General features: G+C 39.6%; 1 protein-coding gene across 2 annotated transcripts in view; it reads right to left on the bottom strand.

Annotated features, from left to right (window-relative positions):
• PEX5L (peroxisomal biogenesis factor 5 like) overlaps positions 1-24,174 on the bottom strand; it is a gene marked incomplete at both ends in the record, with an annotated part of 101,174 nt that overhangs the window by 54,015 nt on the left and 22,985 nt on the right. The gene's annotated exons all lie outside the window — the stretch shown is intronic.

Genomic DNA, 24,174 nt, shown 5'->3' with positions numbered 1-24,174 from the left:
GCTCAACAGGAAACCCTTGTGATGCTCCTGTCAGCTCTCCAGTAGAACAGAGTGACTCCTGGGGTTTGTGTGTTTTGTTTTTTCTGGGGTCCTGTTGGGTGAATGGATGTGAGGAAGCACTTGTGCAATGGAGTAGTCACTTGAAAATGTAAAACTATTTTAACATGTATAAAGACTGAATTTCACAAACCTAGATACTAAATATAATGCTCTATTTGTAGTTAGGGACATGGCCCTGGCTAGCATTTATGTGCCCTCAGAGCATTAACCTGGTGGAATTGAGACAGTGGTGATGGCCTGACCCTGTAAGATGCTAAACGCTCGCAATCCCATTGCCTTCTCTGGCTATAAGGGGTGCTCAGCAAATCCTGTAAGCAGGAATTACATTTAGCAAAGTCCTCCTTCTCTTCCTTCAGTTGTACTCCTGAATTATCGAGAGTGTTACAAATCTGTTGAAAATAAACATTAAAAATTGGCATACAATTTGTAAAACTCAGCCAGTACAAAACCATGTCTGACTTGAAATTTCTAACTTAGCCTAAGCTTAGTTCCAAGCAGCAAATGAAGCTTGTGAATATATTGTATTAATGATAAGGAATTATATTCATGAAGCATGTTTAAAAATGGAAGAGCCTGAAGTTAGCTCCAGTTAGCGTGCACAGCCATAGGCAAGCTGCAGGAATCCCAGAATGTAAATGTTCCATATCAGTTATTCTGTGCACAGATTATATATATTTTTAATAGCTATTGAAGAAAGTCACAATCCTGTTTTCAGTTTCACAGCATCTTGCTGTTCCAAATACCATCAGGGATTAAGTATTTTTATAGAGAAATACTGGTTGCAGGAGAATGGAGACAGCTGTTGAAGTGAAAACTGCTGAGGTCAGACAGAAGAAGATAACACAGATAATGAAATATGTCAGAAGTGAAGAGAAGGAGGAACCTGATCACCAGCCCTCATAAGTATGCCATAGGATGAGCTCAAGCAAGGGTTTATAAGAGGGGAAAGGTGTTGTACACGATGAAGTGAGATTATAAGCGTATACTAGGCATGGAAAGTTTCTCAGCACATATACACATATACACAGTGCTGATGGCTGTATTTTTATTTTATTTTATTTTACTTTATTTTATTTTATTTTATTTTATTTATTTATTATTTTTTTTTTAGAGGATGATTGTGATTAAAAGCTCAGAGGGGTAAAAATCAGTTATGTCCCTTGTATTTGACAGCATAATCTTTCCAAGGAGTTTGTCACAGAAGTTGTGGCACAGACAGCTTAAAATATATGGAAGCAATCAGGAGGTACAGCAAGTTGAGCTTGGGAACTATATCTACATAATAAGTAACTCATCATGGCAGTGCACTCTTAGCATTATTTGCATTTATGTGTAATGATTAAGATCTGTGCATTTTGGAGAACTTCCACTCAAGTTGGAGCTGTTCACAGCTGTTGTGATATGTGAATATCAGCACAGCACGTCGCTCTCATGGTACCTTCCCAGACCTGCAGCTTGTCCTATGCCTGTATTTTGAGGATGGGTGAAATAGAGCTGCCTTGCTTTGGAGCTATCAGATGTGTAGCTGGCATCACTGCCTCTCCTTCCTTGGTATGTTCTGTTTCGTTTTGTAATAATTTTTTAAACAATAATTCTATTAAAGTGGGTAGATAATTGGCGTATTTGGTGCAATTTATATTTTTTGGGGTGCAATTTATATTTTAACTCCCAGTCTTTGTGTTATCTTTTTGCAGTACTTCCTACGTTTTTCTAGCTGTGTTGTGGGGTCTCCAGAGAGGCACAGCATCTTGTGACATTTGCCAGTCTCACAGGGCACATGCAACTAGAGCTAGTAGTGGCACATCCGGACCCAGTCCCCTAGAACTTCTTTTTTCACAAAAAGAGTGACTATAATGGATGGATGGTGTCTGTTCAGGGTCATCCAGAAGTGGTCAAAGATATCCTTGCAAGCTGTAGCATAAATTCATTTTCTGTTGAAGCTTTGCTGTGATTTATTAAAGTTCAAAACAATCTTGCATCCAGACTTCAGCTTTGTGGACTTGAAACGAACCTGGACTTCCTACTGAGGTATAATTTTAGAATTGGTAATAAACAGTGAAAGTTGGTTGTCTTAAGCCTGTCCTGGTTTCAGTTAGCACAGAATTAATTTTCTTCCTAGTAGCTGGTGGAATGCTGTGTTTTGGCTTAGAATGAGAAGAGTGCTGATAACACCCCGATGCTTTAATTGTTGCAGAGCAGTGCTTATACTAAGCCAAGGACATCTCAGCCTTTGCTCTGTCCTGCCAACGGGCAGGCTGGGGGGTGCAGTAAGAGCTGGGAGGGGACAGACCCAGGACAGGTGACCCAAACTAGCCAAAGGGGTATTCCATACCATCTGACGTCATGCTAAACAATATATAGGGGTGGCTAGCCGGGGGGAGGGGGGCCGGACTGCTCGGGGTTAGGCTGGGCATCGGTCAGCGGGTGGTGAGCAATTGCATTGTGCATCACTTGTTTGTACATACTATTATTACTTTCGTATTATCCCCATTGTATCATCATTATTATTATTGTTATTATTATTTTTGTTATTTTTTTTTTCCTGTCTTATTAAACTGTCTTTATCTCAACTCACGGGCTTCACTTTCCATTTCTCTCCCCCGTCCCAGAGAGGGAGGGGGAGGGTGAGCGAACGGCTGCGTGGTGTTTAGCTGCCGGTCGGGTTAAACCACGACAAAGCCCCAGAAATATATTGTATAGATGTGACCTGTGGTAATCCGATCGCCCTGCCTCTCCATGCAGTGCATTTGTCTAGGAAATACTGGCTTTGGCTGCTGCCTTGCCTGCAAAAGGCATCCTTGTGTTCTGAGGTATAACATCTTTTTGCAGGGATAAATTAGCTTAACTTTTATACATCCTCTGTTAAGAGTCATAATCTAGAGAATTAAGCTTTTAAATATGCGTGATCTACCTTGTATAATGAGCTGCTTTTGCTGCTTAAATTAGTAAAAAGACTCAGTGAAGTGAAGAATTTCATTCCTCTAGAGTGAAATCTTTTTTAAAGACCAGTTAGGAAGATTTGAGAAACTGCAGAAACTGGGAATTTTTAAGCTTCTAACTATTGTATGATCATATTTCAACAACATGCACTCATTTGCAATTAATCAGATTATACATCTCGCTTTCCTAAATGTACACAGGGGTGTAAATCTACTTGAAGATTTCAACTGAAAAGTCACATTGTTTGCAAAACTCCATAGGTTTCGTGCTGCCGTGTTATTTTACCCATTGCATATATAAAATAACATGGTAACAGGAGAACACCACCTTTCTCTTTGAGCACAAAGGTCTGTCACAAAATCAAACACTGAAGAGTAAAAACTGGAATTAAATTATTGCTGTATAGAGCACGAATCAGCCTTAGAAGCCTGTGGGGTTTTACTCTATGCCATCCTCCCCTTAGAGTGGATTTTCAGCTCTCCGTGCATGAACTGGCTGGAGGAAGTGTCCTGTGATGGAGAGCAGCTGTTTATGATGGTATCTAGCAGCTGAAAAAAAAATAATCCTGGAGTTTTACAATCTACTCTAGGAACGCTTTCCCCAGAGGATGGTTTATTGACAAAGATTAAAGTTAATTTTGGAGCTACATCCAAAAAAGTGAAGTGCTTTGGCTTTTTTTCTTCCTGCCTGTGTCTGTGGACCTTGTGAGGCTAATTGGGTCTCCTGGCACATCACACCGCGTGGTGCTGGGGCCTTCCAGGCACTGGGAATCCAGCACGCCCTCTGTGAAGTACTCAGGTGTCAAGGGAACCCTCCTGGGAATCTGCTACTTCCTCGGGAAGGCCAGGTGCCTTGTTCCTCCTAATTCTGTCTTTGTGATTTTTAATAAGCCTTTCTTTGTAGAGTTAGTAGCTCCCAGGTGTTGGATGTATCTTTGCTAGGAGAAATGTGGTTGTAGTTCTATTGCAGTATCTTTTAAGACAGTTTGAAGTATGTGTAATCCCATCTCCTTTTGCTGGGCAGACTCCTGCATTGATGTAGGCAAGGTTTGGGTCTGAGAAGGGCTGAAGTTCATGAGTCCTGCTGAGGTCTGCTCTGTCTCCAGGCATTGCTCCGATAGCAGCTGGTGTGGGTTTGGGTGCAGCTGCATCGTGTCTTCTGAATGCCTTTCCTGGAGGAGCTGAGCTAGGACTGCTCTAGGTGCAAGCAGAACAAGTGCAAATCGTCTGATTCTTTTAACCATCATCCTTGTCTAATCCCACTTCATTTAGCTGTTATTTGCCTGCTAATACTGTGATTTCGGCTTTGTGTTTGATCCGTATGAGCAGTCCTCTAATGCAGAGAAGACAGTAGCTCATTAGTATGTTTCCAAGGAAGGAAACATTACGTTGCTTGTTATACAGGGCAGTCATTTTAAAATTATAAGCAATTTGTTTCAGTATTCAAATCAACATTAGGCTGTTTAATTATTGTTTTCTACCAGTATTCCCATTAAAAGAGGATATGTCATCCTCTGTTTTCTAAAGGGTTTGAAGTATTATAATAATGAGGAATGTGCTGAATAGACACATAGGATGGTCTTTTTTTTTCCTGTAAAAGTTGCTAACAGGTGAAAATGTAAATGCCTGACCTTTAGATTTCCGTTTAGAGTACGTACCTTTGTTTTGAAAAGAGAAATTCTTACATGATTTGTGGTGGAATTGGAGAGGAGAGCTTTAAAGACATGAAATCTGGCTATGGAAATAAGGTTTCTGAAGAAATATATTCTGAAATATATATTCTACTGTATTAGGTCGAGAGCTGTAAACAAAGAATAATTGTTAACTATACTGATCCCTCTCCAATAATTTCACTTTACTGGACTTTCAAAAACTGTAAAAAAAAAAAAAAAAAAAAAAAAAAAGTTCTTCTGTCAGAAACATTTTAAAGCAAAATAAAATAAAATAAATGAATTTATCCTATAAAACAATTGATCCCTGCAGAGTTGCTGAAGGTGTTCAGGAAGGTAATCATACTGGAGGTGTAATGTCTCAGAGGAGATAGTGACCAGCATTTTCATCCTTCAAGAAAATTTATGGTGTCTTACAGGATCATGGAACTAATTAATTTATGTTCTGTGTATGAGAACAGGTATACCTCCAGACTGGCTGCTTTCAGGTAGCTATTTAAGTAGTGATGTCTATCTCTGCTTGTTTTTTTCACATGGAAAGCTCTAACAAGAAAAATGGCCACTCACATCCTCTTGGTTTTCATCTCTTCTTGCATTGTAGTTGATTTAGACTGTAAGCTCTTTGTGCTGATGTACGTCATTTGGTGAAGTCCTCATACAAATGCTCTGACAGATCTAAGCTCACTGAATTTTCTTGCTGTTATGTGAAACTAATCAGCGCCTGTGTACCTGAAGCAGAGGGGCTCTGCCTCCTCTGCTGAACATCGTGTTCTTTCCAATCACATTAATCGTGATATACGCACTGGTCCCTATTTGCATCCTTGCTTGAAATCCATGATTAACTATGATCTGAAGAGTTTCCAGTGCTAAGCTGCAAATTTTGGATAATCGTTTGCTTAAGTAGTGTTACCCACATAACCATTAAGCTAAAATAAATCTTCCAAAGAAAGAAAACATGCCTAAAAGGTTAAGAAGTTGGAATGCAAGCCTTTTTCTCTAGTGAGTATTTGATGTAAATAATGAATCATAAACTACATTATAAATGGCACTGGAGCTGGGTTGAGTATTCAGTCCTTTCTTCCTGTTGAGAAATCTCATGTGAACAGTCCTTGATTCTCAATTACAGGCTTTTTATTCAAAATTATTGAACGGGTTCTCATGTAAACATATTTCAGTCTACTGAAGGATTACAGATGTGTTTTCAATACTCGGCTTCTGTGCGATTTGCTACTTTGAGGACGTGGCACAGGCACTCTATTTCTTGGTTGGATGAATGTAGTTCTAGCAAAGAGTTGAGAAATATAATCAGAGCTAAAAGCATTTTTTAACAGCTGATAGACAAGGATGGCTGAGTAAGGGATCTTTACATATTCTGTTCTGGGTTTCTTGAGCTGAACCTTGCTAGAGGCATTGTTAGAAGGAGAAAATATCCTGTATAGTATTTGATGTGGTGAAGCATTAAGCATATGTATGCGTATGCATTTCTATGTCAGGACTTAAGCCTCAGGCATTGTGGACATTTCCCCAAGCCCTTCAGTTAAATCCATTAAGCGTTGCTGAACCTCTGCAGAACTGCATTGATCATCACCAACTTTTGTAAGCTGAAGGTGATGATACATGAAGGAGGAAAGAGTTTGCCAGATCAACAAATTTATCTCTCTTGTATTGTGTCAGAGATATTGGCATCATTCTGGTGCTATCTGTGCACAGAAACTTTGGATAGTGATATGCACTATTTCATCTTGGGACAAAATACAGGGAATAGGACAGCACAGTTAGCAGGATAAGCTGTGGTTGGTGATCTTGTCAAAGGCTGAGAGAGTACTAGCATGTAGTTGATAAAATCTTGAATTCACTTTCAGAAACTAATTCTCCCAAGTTTGTATATTATTTAACTCCTCTTCCATTTATCTACTTAGTAACTTTTTTTTTTTTTTTAAATCTACTTACTAATTTGTGTAACATAAACCCCCTACTGAACTTCCAATATATATATATATTTTTTCTTTCCCAATTGTTGCTGAGCTTAGCTGTTATTTAAAAGGTAAGTAGGTGCCAGACTAGGAACAGCTGTGTAGGAACACACAGACCCTTAATTAAAAAAAAAAAAGGGTACACCTTTTTCCATTTCTAAGTGTTTTTTTTAATTTTATTTTTTTTTCCTCTCTCACTTCCTTGTAACATTCTCAAGTAGTTGTCATTGTCCATGCTGTTGTAGACTGAAATTTTGGCAAAGTTTCGTATTTTGGGCATTTGATCAGCTATTTCCTTGAAGGCTTTAAAGTTTATTATTGTGGCCATAGTCAGGTTATGCAGAATTCTGTGAAGATGCACATTGTTTAAAAATAAATTTATAACCAATTGATGAATGTACTTTTTTTTTTTTTTGTGATTTCCTGGCAAAGCTGCTGAACTGTTGTAAACTTTACTGTTATATCCTATTACAAAGAAATTGCTATATTTATTAATTAAATGTAGCAGACTGAAACACAATTTGCCTTCTTGCTTATGGTGCTGAGAAGTATACAGCAGCTTAGGACAGCAAACAATATGTCTCATTTTTATGGGAGGACTTTATTACCAATATAAAAATTGGATGTAATCTTGGCAACACAAGAAAAAGACTAGAATAACATCGCATTGCACACAGGAAGTGTGCTAGAACAGTTATAATTACTTGTGATAGAACGAAGTTTTGAAAGACAATATAAACTCTAGAGATAGACTTAATGTGTAAAACGAGATGTTTAAATGTAAAGTAGAAGTTGTGCTCTTAAGATACTGCAGACGATTCACGTAGATCAGCATGGAAGCAATTTGTAGAAACTTGAAATATTTTAGTCAGAATTTTAAGTTAAAAATACATTAAAATTTTGAGAAAACTGAGAAAATATATTGTCAGGTTTTTGTGTGTTTGAATATGAATTTTGATTGACCACATGCAGCTTTTGGATATTTATTTTCATTTGCATATGTAACGTTAAAAGCGGTAACACATAGGCAGGCAACATAAGAGCTGTCTAAATGATAAAATTTTGCATCATTCCCTTCAAAATGACAAAATTGTCTATAAAAGCCTTGGGAAATTGCAGATGCATCATTTGAAGTACTTTGTAACCTTCTGGTTTTATAGACTTTCCTGTTTTTTGTTGTTGTTCTTGTTTTTTCTCTTCCGCTGAGAAAAGCGTGTTATTCCAAGACTTGTCGTATTAAAGACAGCACATATTATGTGACTTGAATCAGAACTGGGAACTAACAGCATTGCCCAAGATGTAAGGACCATGTTCTGAGAGACGCATCTGTGGCAGGACATGCTGTTTGCAGAGGTAAACCTTGCCAAACCTTCACCACAGAAGACGCACGTGTCTCTGTTTCAGCAATGGAGCTGCCAAGCAAATGAATGGGTTGCAAAAGGCTTTAGATTAAAGGTGGTGATGTATTGCAGCCTGCTATTTTATGGGTTTGAATCATGTTTTTAATATGGTGTGTTTTGTGTAATATCACTGATGTTTTTGAGTAAATCAGGATAATCGCTAATGAGACTTTTATGGCTTCAAATGATGTTTTAGGAGTGTGGTTATTTTTGTCATCCTCTTTCCACTATTTGTGGTTAGCACCACAGTATCCAAATACTTTAAAAATATCGTTCTTTGCATGCGCTTACCAGATCTGACCAGATCCTGCTACAGGCAGCATTAACCCTGCCCGTACAGTCTGTGGTTGCTGTATGGCTCAATGACTAGTTGCATTTTTGAAGCACCTGTATTCACCAAAGCCCTCCAAGTATTCAGGATTATTTGTTATGCTTTTAAAAAATATTTCTACCTTTTGTTACTTCTATGGGCTCAATTTTTCAAATTGACATTTTTATATGCAGTTGACAAAAAAGCATATTCCTTTTTGGACATCGACGGTAAAATCTTTGCTTGTTACAAGTTGTAGTGATTCCATTTACAATATCTTGCAATATTATCCCCCTCTGAATCTGACAGGTGAATGCTACTTTGTGCAGCATTTCTGCTGGAGAAGGGAATGTGGAGTATCCCAGAAACAGCTGTTTGAAATACTGGAAGCTTTGACTGTCTGTGACCTTGTGAATGGTCAGGGGAAGCATTTTAATGCTTCCCTTAGTATCTAGAATGTGTGAAAGAACAAATTTCTGCATAAGTTTTTTCTTCCTTGCAAGCACAATATGAAATCTCCCCTATGCTGTGGCTGAGCATATCCCAAATCATTTTAAGCTGCTGATTGATTTTCTCTTGCTTCCTGCAGGCTATAACAGAATAGTTTAAGCAGTGGAATGCTGTGGCTGGTTTTATCCTGTGATTAATCTCATCCATGACAGCTGAGGATACTTTTGGGTTTTGTTTTCTGTATTTTTTCACAAAAATCTTTCATTTATTCATAGCTTTCTCACAAATGTCTGCTCAGCTGACTGGATGCTGTTTCTAATGTTCCTTCTTCCGCAGTGTGGTAAAGCCAGTTAATCCATTAATAATTAGAGGTAGCTTTTATGAATGCTTCTGAAATTCAGTCGGCAGCTGTTTCTCCACCTAGAGACAGTAATCCATGTGAAGTGCACATCTTTAATATAGCTATTCTCACAAGGAACTCAAGAGATGGGGATGTACGTGCCCTGCTTTACAGGTGGGCACACAAGAGAGGTTTGCTAAGGATCACACAAGAAGTCCATGGAAGAGTAAGGATTTTAATGTTTTCCTCCAGTTCATAAGCTTGCTTTCTAATCAGTGAAGGGTCCTTTCCCTCCTAGTTGGGAAATACGGCCCCTGTTTTTGAATTTGTCACTCGTAGACCTCAAGTTGAGGTATGAGCATCTGCAGAGTGAGTTTAGGCCTAGCAGCTGTGACTTTGCTTCTGTTCATTGCGTTTTGCAGTCTCCCTTGGCATGATCCATGAGTTTTCCTCAGCTGTGAATTTTCCCTGTCTGTGGGCCACAGGTGAAAAAGCACTGATGTGGGCTAAGGTTCACTGGATAAAGCAAGAACATACAGCAGGAAAAAAAGTGGTATTTTTCTGTTCTGTATTTTACTACTGCTGTCTGGAGAGCTCTCTAATCACTTGGATATTCCAGACCGGATTTTGTTTATTTGTGTTAAATGATCACTTAAAACCTACAACCAAGTTTTCACTACCCTTACAGCCAAACTTCATTTTGTTATACTGTGTGTTATCTAAATTTGACCATTGCTCTGTGGCCCACAAACCAGACGAGGTTTTTCTCTTAAAATTTTCATCTTTGAGAGTAACTAACTGACAGCTGATCAGAAACCACACTGTTTCCTGTAACTTCACACTTATTCATCTTTGCAGAATCATCCCACTGAAAACTGGCAGTGGAAGTTTAGGTAATTTTAATTGGTGATAGAAAAACTATCTTGGGATCTACTTAAATTGCATAAGCTGGAGGTGCAATTGCAGCACGTCTTGCACACAAGAATTTCCACCAATTCACTGCTTTAAAGCCTGTCCTTCAGTTAATTGCCTCTGTCGTGTCTCAGATGTCGTGTTTGGTCTGGACTTCCTAGCTGGAACCGTGTCAACTCAGCACCAAGCAAGCGAAAAACAAATCAAATGTCTCCTGCTTTGCTGCCCACCTTCTTCTGATTGCTCCTTCTGTCAGCCTCCTACTCCTGCTTGTAGTAGACTTGTGAACCAGACATAAATGTTGGTATGAGAAACATGAGGCAGAAGGGCAGAGTTGTCAAAAACAACTTATCCTTTATTCGTACTGAGAATGGATATATATATATATATGCTCTTTCTGCATAGCTTTCATGTATCTTCAGCCCTTCTACCACAACTTAATTCTGAAAGGAATGACACTTAAATCAATGTGATTAGGTTCGGCTCCTGGCTCAGCTACAATTTTTTTGTGAAACTTTGCCCAGACTCTTATTGTTTCGATTTGTCACCTCTAAGAGGACAGCAATGCTAATTGCCTATATACAAAGTAAGAATAAAAATTTAAAGTGTGACAATATTTTTAGGAATTGAAGTTAGACCTGCAGTTAGAGGTCCAGTGGTATTTTCAAAGTGTCTGTAGAGACCAGGTTGCAGATCAGAATGGAAGTTGAGGACCTACATGTAGTCTGGTGATCCTGTAAATCCCGAGAAGTTTCATCTTTAGGCAGTCAGGGAAGTGGGGTTAAGGCTCAGGCAGAAATAAATTATGTCAGCAGTAGGAAAATGCCAGGTATCTGCTCATCTACCCCAGGGGTCAATACTGGACCCAACAGAGTTTAACGTTCTCATTAATGAGCTGGTTGATGGCAGAAAAGGGCCTGAAAGGGCAGAAAAGGACCGAATTGAAAGTAAACCAACAACGTGCACTTTTGGCAGAGAAAAAGTTAAAATTTTACTTCCTATGTGCGATGCAAGTATATTAATGTGTAAGCAGTCATAGGTATGCAGAGCTCAATGGCTGTGACCTCTGGGGTCTTCTTTCTTTTATAGTTTGCAGAATGCTTCTCTCTGACTGTTGCAATACCTAATCCAGTTGTTTGCAAAGTAAGCTGAGAGGCTTGGATGGAAGGTGAAGCAAAGATGCAAAGCATTGTAATTACGTGATACTTGTGCTCAACTAAGGGGTCCTGCACAGAAGAATATGGATGTTCTCTTTTATGACGAAAGTAACATTTAATTTTAAGTGCTTTGCTCATCTTAAACATCTGATCTGTGAACATTTTGCAGGCCTTGCTGTTATAATTACATCTGCAGATGATGAAGAAACAACTTTTCCTGTTGAGAATATCATAAGCAGATGCTGAATTCACAGCAGATTACAGTACACTGAGTCTTTGCAGTTTTTCTCAGAGTACAAGAAATTGCTGAGACTACACATTATTATGTTGGAGAAAGCATAGCAGAAATATACATTTCCACTGTTGCAGTTGCAACAGCTGAAGCCTACATATTGAAATATATCCATTCTGCTAAAAATAAATAATAATAAAAGTGCACCAACCTTTCCAACAGTATTGTTTTTCAGCTAAGTGGTTGTTGCATTAATTCTGTTAGTGTATATAGTGTGAGCATAGCATTTGATCATACAGGATCGTCCATGAGGATTTAAGTTGACAAAGTTATTCCATTGAAACTGAGAGAATAGTTTGGCCACAAAAGAGAAAAATGAGCATATTTCCAATCCTAATTAAAGTTATTGACTTTCTCAAGTTGGCATAGAAGATTTTGACTCAGTCTTGCTCATACACATTAATACTGGCTATTGATTTCAGGAAAAAAAAATAAAGAAGAAAGAAAAAGGTAATCTAAAAGACGTGTCTGCTGTATGCATGCACACGTTTGCTGCTGGTTAGGGCTTCAGGCAGGGTAAAGGCTTGATGCTTTGCATCCTGGTTCCAGGAGCAGGACCAGAAATGTGTTGTATTGAAGCTGAAAGTTGGTAGGTGATTATGAGAATGCAATTTAAAGGCAGAAAAATGTTTAAAAAGAAATATGCAAAAGCCACACTGACTTATTTGTGCACTGCCGCTACTAATAGAAACTGCGTGCAGTTATGGAGACAAACTTGTTCTGCATATTAAACAAGTCTGAACATTCCTGCATCTTACAATAAATCTGATACAACTTTCCTCAGCATGGTAATTTGTGACTATCAGCACTCCCATCCCCTTCAACAAGGGGTTGTGTACCTATCACAAGGAAGAGATGAGAACTTGAAAGAATTTTCTGGATTAAAGCCTAGTATAAATTAGCATGGTCAAAGAACCAGAAGTCACCTGCTTCTTGCAGCTCTCACGAAGCAGCAGATCCCTCTTCAGAAAGCAGCTTCAGTTACAGCTAATTAGTTTATGTACCTCATCTTTTACAGACTTTCAGGTTATGAAGATAAACTAAACAGGATGAATATGGAAAGAAACATTTACAGGGTATTAATAATAATCAATCCCTAGATATCTCCCTAGCTGAATGCGCATTGAGACGTTTTTCTAAGCCAAATACTGTTGGAACAGCTGAGAAGCTACAGCAAAGCCTGCAATAGTGATTCACATCTGACTACTTTTGAGATAAGTAGAGAATGGCTGCTTGCTCTAAGATGCTTTTCACTGTTGCAATTGGGGGCTAGGAGAGATTAGAGGAAAAAATGAACCCAGACAGGTCTGGAGGGGGAAGAAGCAACCTGATGAATCTTTCCTGTGGTGTCACGGCAAGAATGGAATAGGGTATTCACCTTTGTGGAGGTAACTTTCAAGTGAGTGAGGACTGGATTTGAACTAACACCTTACAGCAAAAAAGAATAGAAGTGATCTTTTTCGGTTGGCTGTTACATAGATTTATGTGGCACCAGTCAGCTTTTAGTAAATTTTCAAAATATGTATATATATTTTTTTGCTTTAGCTGTTATTGTCTCTGCAGCTGCTAAATATAAAGATGCTTGGATGTTTGTTTTTTATTTTATTTTTTTATTTTTATTTTTAATTCTGTGTTATCCATAGTTCCAAGTGCAGTCAAATCGACTTAAATAAGACTGACTTTTTTTTTAAAGGTCCTTTTTTATATGTACTCTAACATTCTAGGAATATGTGTGAGGTTCACTTTGCACACATATTTTCAACCTGATGAGTTTTATACTCATTTCTGAGCTTGTCCTACATGCAGATGTATGCCTTTTGAAAATCTGGTCTATGAAGGGATAATTTCATGTCTTAGATTGTGTTGTCCTAGGGTGGCTCTGAAAGTCAAGAATTTCTGATTTCCCCTAGGAAATATGAGTCAATCCATTAAAAATAATGACATTGTAAAAATGGCAATTGTTTTGCTTGCTTTCTGGTGTGGCAAGTCTTTACATGTAAAAGTTTCTCTCAACTACCATAAAACATAGACACATTTTTTCCAAAATAAAAAGAGAGATTTAGATATCACTGTTTGACTCTAGGGGCTAGCTGTTTAAAAAGGAACAAAATGAGACTTGGGAGCAGATTAGTGAAAACGTGATGCAGTTAAAATAAGAAAGAAACGTATGGAAGAAAGCTCATTTTTGCAGTTCATGGTTGCTTGGACCAAAGTCAGCTGGAATTCATTGTATGCGGTTATTCTGTTTGTTTACAGGGAAGGGGCAACCTATGCAAATAATACAGCCGAGGAAGTGACAGTTGTGTGTAACAACTTGCATTCAATTTATGTTTTATTGAACGCTGTCAATAGAGAGCTCAGTGAATGGTAGAGCATCTGTTTATTTTAACATAATTAAATTCTCACTGATTTGCATCTCAGATCTGTTCTGCTGACAATGAGGTGCTCTGCGGACATGACATCATCTATAGAAAGTGGTTGGAACATCGCACAATTATTAATATATTATCACTAAATTGATAGTGCATGGTTTTCCAAGTCATAAAATGAGACCAGATTATTTTACAATAGAAAGGATGTAAAATAGGTAATTACTTGGACTGAATTGCCTAAGTGATTTTACTCCACACTTTGCATGTTAAACATTGACAGATGAGGGCAATTAATACTGTAGTAAAGTTCGTGGTGTACAACTTCCAGCACATAGTGCAGAGGGAAGTTATTTCCTTCCTTGTGGTACAGCTGTGTTTCAGAGTCTTGGGCTTCGGCGCCCACTTCTTACCATTTCAGGCTAGACACCGAGCATATATATGCTACCATGTTTTCATTGTTTCTGTACTTGCCCATATGTATTGTGTGTGTCATATGTTCTGTGACACATGCTGTTTGTGCTGGAAAGATCCAGAATTCTTTTCTTGTTAATTGAAGAAAAAAAACCTCTCCCACCCTTGAGGAGAAGTGTGGAACAGATCCAGGAGGACTCTCAGTGTTTGTTAGATCCTCCCTGTTGCATGGCTTTGCAGTGAGTGGTCCATATTCCTTACCATTTTACATAGTCTCCAAAGTTGAGTAAAACTATCAGGTTATTTTCCAGACTTGTTCAATATTATATATAGTGTACGCCTTCTCTTCCATGCATTGCCTTTCTCTTGTAATGATGACTTCCTTTAAGTAGGCAGATTTTGGGCACAATTTCTATTGCAGGCACAAAGTTTCTTAATGTAATTTGACAGATCATGTGCTATTTTGCCCAAGAAATGCAAACTCTTTTGCCCCAAACCATGCAAAGTTCTTTGTGAGTGGGTATATTTCCCCCTGGCAAGAGATAGGGGTCTTTATATTAAAATTAATTACTTAGTGGTTTCTCAATTACCTCTAGTTTTACTTCTGGACATCTCCGTCTTGACAGTATTGACCTGTCTCACGCCATACCTGTAAGATTCATAACATATATGTTATCTTTCCCTACTTGGCTAAATATAGCGGGCCTTCTCAGAGCATGCCAATCTACACGACTGTAGCATCCTTCTCTATTTTTACCCAGTAAAGCCACAGTAGGAATAATCACCCTCTATCATGTTCTTTGTGCTTCCCAAAGCCATTTAAGCTTCCTCGCCCCATCACAGTACTTGCACACCAATCCATAGGATGGTCTAGGGTATCTGGATGACATTCTTGCTACCTTTTTTTTTTTTTTTTTTTTTTTTTTTAAAGCAGCTCTAATTTGTGTGGAATAAAAATTATTCAGTGGGATGAAGAAAGCCTATGTTTATGAATATCAACAAAGCCTGGCAGTTCCAGACCCTGGCTTTACTGACCATTTCATTATTTAGGTGATCAGCAAAAGAAAGCCTAAAACACAGGTGTTTTTCTCTTCCAGCACAACTACTATGGCTGCTGGGCTATATCCAAGTTTGCTTTTATCCCTTTTCTGACTGTTGCTATGAATATTTAATCAATTCCATGCACCGTGGAGCAAATTCAGCAGGAAGGAATGAAATGCCATTAAAGTAGCAGATTGTCCTACATCTGTTGGTTTGGGGACACCTTGAAGATGGCAGATGTTTTGGATTCCTCAGATATTACAGAATGGGATAACTTTCTTCTGGAGCTTGAGTGAGAGCTGCGTGCTGGAAAGGACACTGCTTTCCCTCCACCATCTGCATTTTGAGGCAGGGTGGACTGAGACCATCTCAGCTTCTTAACAGCAACGTGTTGGGTATCTGATTCTTGTGAAGAGCTCTCAGAGAGCGGTTTCCTTAGCCCAGAAATAAGCAACTAAGCAACATCAGACTTCCCTGAGCACTGGATTTCCTAAGCAGCTCCTGCTTCAGCTACTAATGACTGTGAATGCCGATTGTCGGCACTTGCTCACCCCAGGTGCCTGGGGCCAAGCTTGAGCTATAGATTGCAGGAGACAGCACTGTGAGGCCTGGCTCAGCACTGCGGTACCTTTGCACTTCTGTTTCTCTTACCAGATGCTTGTTGGAAAGAGAAGAATCCTAATGAGAAAGAGTTTTGCAAAAATGTTGACTCTTTCCTCATGGATAAATATGCTTTAAGCTGAACCACAGAGATTTTTTTTATTTTTATTTTTTTCAGAATATTCTCAATAATAAAATTGTTGTTCAAGTGATAAAATTTACTGCCAATAGTACATGGAAGAGACAAGCTGTGTTTTTAATTATGCAATTTGAAAAGCATATGTCAAAACACAAGTGAATCAGCTTACTAAGGATCCTGCCAGCTAGACTAGCGAGGCACAGCTCTGTAGGATGAAAGGCAGTGAACAGGGAGCTGTGACTTCTGCCTCCTCTGTTAAGTCCTGCTTTTCATGACCTTCTCCAGTGCTTGGAACTGCAAAGCCACAGTAATACTTGCACGTACAGTAAAGAACTATTTTGGTCCTGTTTTACAGATGGGATAATTCAAAGCAAAGAGAAGCAAAAGTACAAAAGCAGAGGAGATAGAAAAATGCCCTTTGTTTCTTCTACCTCACCAGCAAACTTAAATTCTTTTACCATTAACCCCAGTACATGCATGACAATGAGGGCAGAGGAGAGCTGGGAAGTGTGGCTGTAGCCATTCCCAATGTCATTTGAGGGTGTTCATGGGTAGAACCAGACCTGTTTGAGCTCAGCAAACCTCTCTATTCCAGTCTAGGGGGAATGATGTTCTTTTTTCCTTAGTAGCCTCCAGAGGCACATGAAATACACCGCTTTCTCCCTCAGTGTTTTAGGCAGTGCCTTACGATGAACAACTTGCCTGTGGTTTCTGCAAACTAATACCAGAGATAGGAATAAAACCAGCTAAACTTTTCTCCCCATTCATTTTCTGCTTAATAAATACTGAATAGAAAGATTGTCTGTTAATGGCCATGGATGGAAGCTGAAACCTGGACAGTATGGAAAGAAAAGTGTCATCGGTACTCTGCACATTCCTCCCATGCAGTCCAAACAACGTCACCTTTGATGCCTTGTTGGGCTATTTCTTTTTCCAACTCCATCATTTTCTTTTCTACAGCTTTGTGTGCTTCGGGTGATCTTTCGGAGAGGTTGTAAAGCCTTCAGCCTTTCTTCATCTAAGTGCTGCTTTCATGGTTCTGCTCTTAGGAAGGAGCTGCTTTCTAACAACAGTCAGAAAGGATAAAAAAAAAAAAAAAAGCTGTCTTGCGCTTGATGCAGATGAGCAAAAACATTGCACTGTTGCAATAATCAGTGCTGTACTTGGCTTGTTTGCAGTTCATCTAATAAATGCCTAGTTCTTCAGGACTTTTCACATTTAATTAGCTGTAAATTAATTAGGATATTTTTTGACTGACACTGCTGACTTGTTTTTCTGTTGCTTATAAAAAATCGTGAGTTTTTGCTTATTTGTGCAGTTTTGTTTTGCTGTGGAAAAATCTAATTGTAAGCTATCAGTGGCATTGCCAGGAATCACCGTGGAGGCCAGTCTCTATTTGCTAATGGGATTACAGTCTGGTATTTTCTCTATTCTCATCAATTTATAAGTTTTTCACAGTCATTTTAGCACTGAGGCAATCTGCCTTTATCTCTCCACTGCCCGTTTCCCTACTGGTGTCAGCAACGTCTCCCAAGTCTTGTTTCGTTCCCTCCCCTCCTCTTAATTTTTAGTGCAGGCTCTCTGTTATGGTTTGATCTTTAAATAGTGAGGCTCCGTGATGGCCTCTTATTCACTGCACTGTTTCTCAGTCTGTCACAGTCCCACTAACTACCCGTTCCTGGATATCTCCCACGTTCTGTTTTCATAGCCTTTTCCTAGCAGAAACTGGGAGAGGGACAAGACTGTAAAACTGGTGCTATTTTGACATTCCTTTGACATGTCTACTGCGTGTGGAATATTGCTGACAATAGTATTTTTGTGGTTGCACAGAAACTTTATAATAACTAATGTTTTAGTAAGGGTTAGAACTAGGAGCAGCAGCCAGAGCCAGATTTCTGAGCAGTGATGAGCATGGGAGGGAAGGAAGAGGAGGGGGGTTAGAAGAAATCCTGTGTTCTTTTCCCTGCAGTCGTGACCAAGACATTTAATTTGGCATCATGTGGAACATTGGAATATCAAATTACATAAACCTTCACCATGCCCCTCTTTTTACTCAGTTCCACAGTTATTTCATAATAGTATTGTCATCAATATAATAAGATTTAACTGAAATTGCCTGTATTGAGTTAGATTTTGCTGAAGAAGGCACCCAGTGCCCAAAAGCATGCTTGCTTTTTCAAGTTGTATCAGCTAATCTAATAAAAGATACCATTTCTACAAAACTCTCTTCGCTTATGCCCATTCCTCATATCCTCCTAAGTCAATAAATAAAGTTAAGGGAATCTAAAAATAAACTGACCTGTTTTTGTGGAAGGTTCCCCAGCATGCAAAACACCTTAAGAATCGGACTACATGTCTGCACAGCAGGATTTCTGGAAGACAACTGCAATGAATGTCACTGGGAAAGAAAGCTGAGAGATGAGCAACTGAAAATTTTGGGGAAATTTACATGTCTTTTCTGCAAAATGGGTAAATGCACAGATATTGAATGGAGAACCCTAGAGCCGTGCAAAGTGGTATAGTGAATTGTTTACTTGTTTGCTCCTTTTCTAAGAGTATAACTGCTTAGAAAAGCATAATTTCATAGACTGCCCGGTAGTGCTGATATGTTTCCTTCTTATACATTTGAGTTGAACTAGACTCTTTGGTATTGCTGATTTAAAAAAAAAAAAAAAAAAAGAAATCCCTGGCAGATAAAGAGATTAGAAGCATGTTTATTGTATGCTGGAGGGTTTCAAGCAAATACCTCTTATTGATGTGTTGTCTACCTTGTATTTCTGCAGTTAAAAGGCATCATTCCTTTGGATTTGTTAATAAAATGTAATGAAAAAATCATATTTATGCAGCCCTTCTCTCCCAATTTTTCTGTGAGAGACAGTTGTCAGCCATCTGGGAAGGGTTCCCCTGCACATCAAATATTCAGTTGAAGCAAATCAAGCTTATACTGAGTTACGCAATGTGAGCGTCTGATAACTCCTCTGTGAGAGCTTTGAGTGACATTTGTCTCAGATTTTATAACAAAATCCTAACTTTATTACAAACAATAGTGAAGAAAGTGCTGTCCTGGTGAGTGCTGACACCACCTCACCCAGATCAGAGATTAACAGTGCTGACACTTTGAAGATCCCCCACTGGGACATGTTAATAAAAGAAATGTTCATAATCTACTCCTGATGTTAATGACAAGCTTCAGAAATCATTGGAGTTGCAGAGAGATGTGACTGACTTCAAATTCAAACCTGACCTAGAGTAAGCAGATGGAGTTGAGTCCGTGGTCACTGTACTTTGCCTCCCGGTTCTGCATGAATTCTGCCAGGTCAGGAAGCAAAATGCTGCACTTGCCTGGCTCATGACCTGAAAGCCTGATGTGTTGTGGCATAAATGCAGGCACCGTGTGTAGGGGAAAGCTCAAATGTTGATACCTATACTCATGTAACTCATTCCTCTCTGTTCCCTATTATTTTAATCCAATGAGCTTAAAAAAGGAAAAGAAAAAAGAAAAATAGAAAGAGAAAAAGACGGAGAATGGCTAGCAACTGTAGGGAAGTCAGCTTGTGCCACTAAAGCAAGCACTATGCTATTTTGCAGTCCCCTTTTAGTCCTCGCTCATGTTATTAGGCACGATGTTTCCAATGCAATGGTCAGATATCAGAGTTCTCATTAATTAGCTTTTGTGTTCTGGTCATTCCCATGTGATTAGCACTAGTGGAGCTACTTGTCATCCTTTGCTGCACATTCACAAAATAATGTTCCCATTTAAGCAGGAAGGCATATGGAGTTCTTTGGTAAACACTGTTAGGTGCTTGTACGTACTTACAAGGCAATAATGTGACGGCGGTTATTATCCAATTAAACAGAACACGACAGGAATAATAAAATCAATGTAATAACTCCAAGGGAGAAAGTGCTAGTGGAACATTATCTATATCTCAAATATTTCTCCAATTTCAAGAGTTAAAGGGATTTTATTTTTATGCTTAGCTTATTTATAAATTACTTAGGGTGGTGTAAGCCAGATACCACTGCTACAGTTTGCAAAGAGCGATGAAGTCCTGTAATCAAGATTATGCAAAGCAACTCCTGATCAAAGTGAATTTCTTTTCTTTTATCTTTCGTCCTTGCCTTCCTGAAAGTGAGTTCTGATCAAAACCAAATGATCAAGTGAAACAGATTCTGATCCAATCCTATGGCATCATAAATAGTTTGAGCTGATACTAATTATGGCATTTGTAACTCTCATAAAAGTGTGGAGCCCACAGTGGCATTTGCTGTGTAAGGCCTAGGTGGGGTAGCAATGTGGCATCTGACAATTTTGATTGCTGTGCCAAGCAGACCAATTTGGAAGGCAATTGGATTTGTACTTGGCTTCTAATTTAGAGATTTGCCAGTGAATTGTGCTGGAGTGGAAACTGAGAAACTGCAGTTAGGTGATGGTGTTTGGATCTATCTACACAAAATTCCCTAAGGGGACTGGGCTGAACACAAAGGGAAAGGGCTTCCTTTTGTTTTCTTTTGTCCTCTGTATAACAGTCCAAGTTCATCTGAACTGCTTGGCATGCTTGGATGATTTCTGAGCTGAGCTAGTAGCACCCACCTGTTCCAAACTCTGCATCCAGCCACCTGTGCCCGTGCTGAGCTGTGGCACTGCAGTGCTCCTGTAATACCATGTAAGTTGTTTTTTGGTGTGCAAAGGTTGCTCTAGTTCTAGAAGCCCTCTGTGTCTGTATGGACATTAACAGGAGTGGCAGCCCCTTGGGTTCATGCAGGCTTTCAAAAAAAACACATTTGTGGGAGCTCTTAAAAGCAGCTGCATAATGAGGTTGGTCATACAGCCAAAGTAGAAAGAAATGTTCCTTTATGTATTTAGGATTCTTCTTAGCCTCTTAGGATCTCAGTCTTCTTTGCCCAGATTGCCTCTTAAACATGATCCAGCACAACATCACGATGAGTTTGCATAAATATTAAATAAGCAGCTCAATGATCTGTAGTAAATGACTGTTTGAGGGAACAAAGTCTCAATTTGATGGATTTTCTGGCTTGCAATGAGAGATCTGATGTCATGCTCCATGCTAGAGTAGTTCAATAGTTCTGTTATTTCATGCTGCTGGTGCTTAAAGAACCCAGCCATTTCCATCAGCAGGGAAGAGAGTTTGGCAGGAGCAGCTCTGAGAGCAGGGATGTTCCCAAAAGTGTTAAATTAGATTGCCCCCCTTGGACAGCTGGTTGCTCATTTATTTTGTTGTTTGTTTGTTTTTAGAAGAAGGCTGGGTTGGTGTTAGGATTATCAATTCAGTGAGAGTGAAGTTCAGTCTTGCCTGGAAGTCACCCCAAAATGATTGTCCCTTACAGAACTTCAGGAGGGTGATTGGGCACAGAAAGGATGATCCAGTGATAACTGGTAAGAATACCAGGTGTCCTTAGTTTACTTTTAGAATTTATGCAGGTATTTAGAGAGAAATATAATAAATTTTTATAGTCTATTACAGATAAGTTTTTGTAAAAAAATCATTGTCCTAATTCTGAAATGTACCTTGAACAAATTCTTAGTACAAATCTGCAACAATCATTAAATTTCCTAGTATTTTTTTTTTTCATAAAGCATCATCGTTATTATTATTTGGCAAAAATAAGTGCTGAGAATGGCTGACAGAAAAACACGCATCACCCAGAGGCATCAGCATAGTCTACCTACCCTTTGCTGACTACTCATTTTCAGATAATTCTGGATATTTTTGCATAGTGTGCATGCCATAATTTCTATAAATGTATCTTCACACTTGGAGATGTTAAAGCAAAGTACCTTCTCTCTCTCCTGGCTATGACAAGCTTCTTCCTAAGTAATTATTACTGTGCCGTTAATGCTGGGTTATACAATTAGGAAAAACAGTAATTAGACAAAGCAGGTAACAGTGCTGAAAATACACTGTGTGCATTTGAAGTGAAGTGCTGCATACTGTTTAACTGTGAGTGCACTGAGAGCAGCAGCTTTGTCCGTCTCTTGCTGTCTTTAATGATTCTTGGCTCCTAGAAGATGTATTCTGAACACACGCTCTTGGACTTGACTGGGGAATCAGTGTCAAATTCCTTGCTTTGTTACTACCTGGAGAGCCAACTGGGTGGTCGTAGTGCTCTCATTCGCAGTGCAAAGCTTTGTGTGCCACCCAGCTGGAACCAGGGCTTATGAAAGCAGGACGTGCAGCCCGGGTTTCTGCTGAGAGTGGAATGGTTTGAGGCAGGACGAGGGAGCTGTGGGTGTTTGGAGCCAGGTCATTCCTCTCAAGTACGTGTTGCTTGGACTTGGTCTGCTGTTTGGAATTGAGGGTTCCTTAGTGCCTGTGGTTACGTCTGTACTAAGTTAAACCTGCCTAGGTCATGGAGCCATGGAGCATCCTGGACTGGAAGGGACCCACAAGGATCATTGAGTCCACCTCCTGGCTGCCCACAGGACCCGTTCCTTGTGTGGGAGCTAACCAACATCCAAGCTGCCCAACTCTGACCCTCCCATGGAGGTAGCCTGCAACTGGACAACCACTGGAAACGGTCAGTGTCCTCTGCCCCCTCCTGAGCCGTGCCTGGAACCATCTGCATGATGCCATGGGAATGGGCAGAGGCATGGAGGGATGGTTGTGGCAGCCTGGCAGCGTGCACAGTCACAGTGCAGTGCCCAGGAACTTTCCCTGACCTTCTCTGGCACACCGGGTACAAACAGAGCCTGTGGGGTAACAGACTTCAGCTTACTTTCTCAGGCTGTGTGCTCAGAGAGCCGGCTGTGGGTTGTTAACAATGTATGAGCTGTTATTTTAAAAATAAGCCAAATTTTGTAAAATGAAACTTGAAAGCTCTTGAGGCTACAATAATATTACTGCTGCCTAGATGCGAGGGGTGGAAAAAAGCTGCACTTTGACCATAGCTCAGGATTATTCTCAATGTATTTTCTTATTGTGTGAACCAATTTTAAAGCAGGTAGACAATGTGATTCATGATTTCTGGTACAATTATCTTATAGTGCAGCATTACAATGAGGAGGTGTCAATGTTAAGATTTGCAATGGGAAATGTAACTTGTTCATTTGGTTAAAATTGCTGACTGCAAATTGGTTTGTGTTCCAGTTGTGCTGTAAAAGCACGGATTTGTCAGACAAATTGTTGTTGCTTTGTGGGGCACTGCAGAAGGAGGAGTTTTTCCTGTAGATCAGCTTCGCACACACACAGTATGGGCTTAGTGGAATTGCAAATGCCTTCGGGCACTGGCTCTTGGAAGAAAGAGGGGCCCAAATGTAGCAAAAAGGTGGGATTCTGAAATCAGTGGACATCTCTTCCTATAAACCTACACCAGGCGCTTGTCTAACTGCGTAAGAAAGAGGGACAGCCTGCACTGCTCTCAGAGGGAGCCTGCTGATTTCAAAGGCACCTAGGGAAGTAGTTTAGGTACTAAAATTTGGGAATGCAAATTCTGCTTTAGCTTGCAATCTGCTATAGGCTTCCCACAGACAACTGAAAAGCAACTCCTTTTTCTACATTTTATTGCTTACAATGCGGAGATTATACTACTGCCTCAATTTCCAGGGACATTCTAGAAATAAGGAAGAATAAATTACACACCATACTGACCAAGCCACTGTGTATACAAGACAGTAGCACAGCACTTCTCTTTGCTGCTGCCCGAGCGTGGTTGGGTGATTGCATCCCAGCCTGTGACTGGAGCCGGCCTTTTGCTGCTGCCACACATCCCTTACTCCAGTAGCTATTTTAGGGCACAAATCTTTGACTGCCATTGGATTCACACTCCCTTGCCTGCATATGAACGAGATGGTGCATGTACTTAGGGATAGTGGTAAGAATGGAAAAGTTAAAGGCACTGAAAACTTATACTTCTAACATATCCAGAGGCCAACAGAAGCAGTGGGGTCTTTATTAAGGGACCCGAATCCCCAGAAAACCTGGGAGAGACCACACATCTGTGTATCTGGGTTAACAGTTAGAATCTAGACTGAGACTCCCCATGTATTTTTGTTAAAGACACAATCTTATGCAACTTAATTTTTCTTGTATGTATATGTGGGAAATGGGAAGTCTTTTGCTTTTCACTGGTGGGTACCTGCAAGTCTG

This window comes from Aythya marila (assembly GCF_965140915.1).
Source record: "Aythya marila genome assembly, chromosome: 9".
Lineage (NCBI taxonomy): Eukaryota > Metazoa > Chordata > Aves > Anseriformes > Anatidae > Aythya > Aythya marila.
Note: the sequence above shows the minus strand (reverse complement) of the source record. Positions and strands in the feature narration are given on the sequence as shown.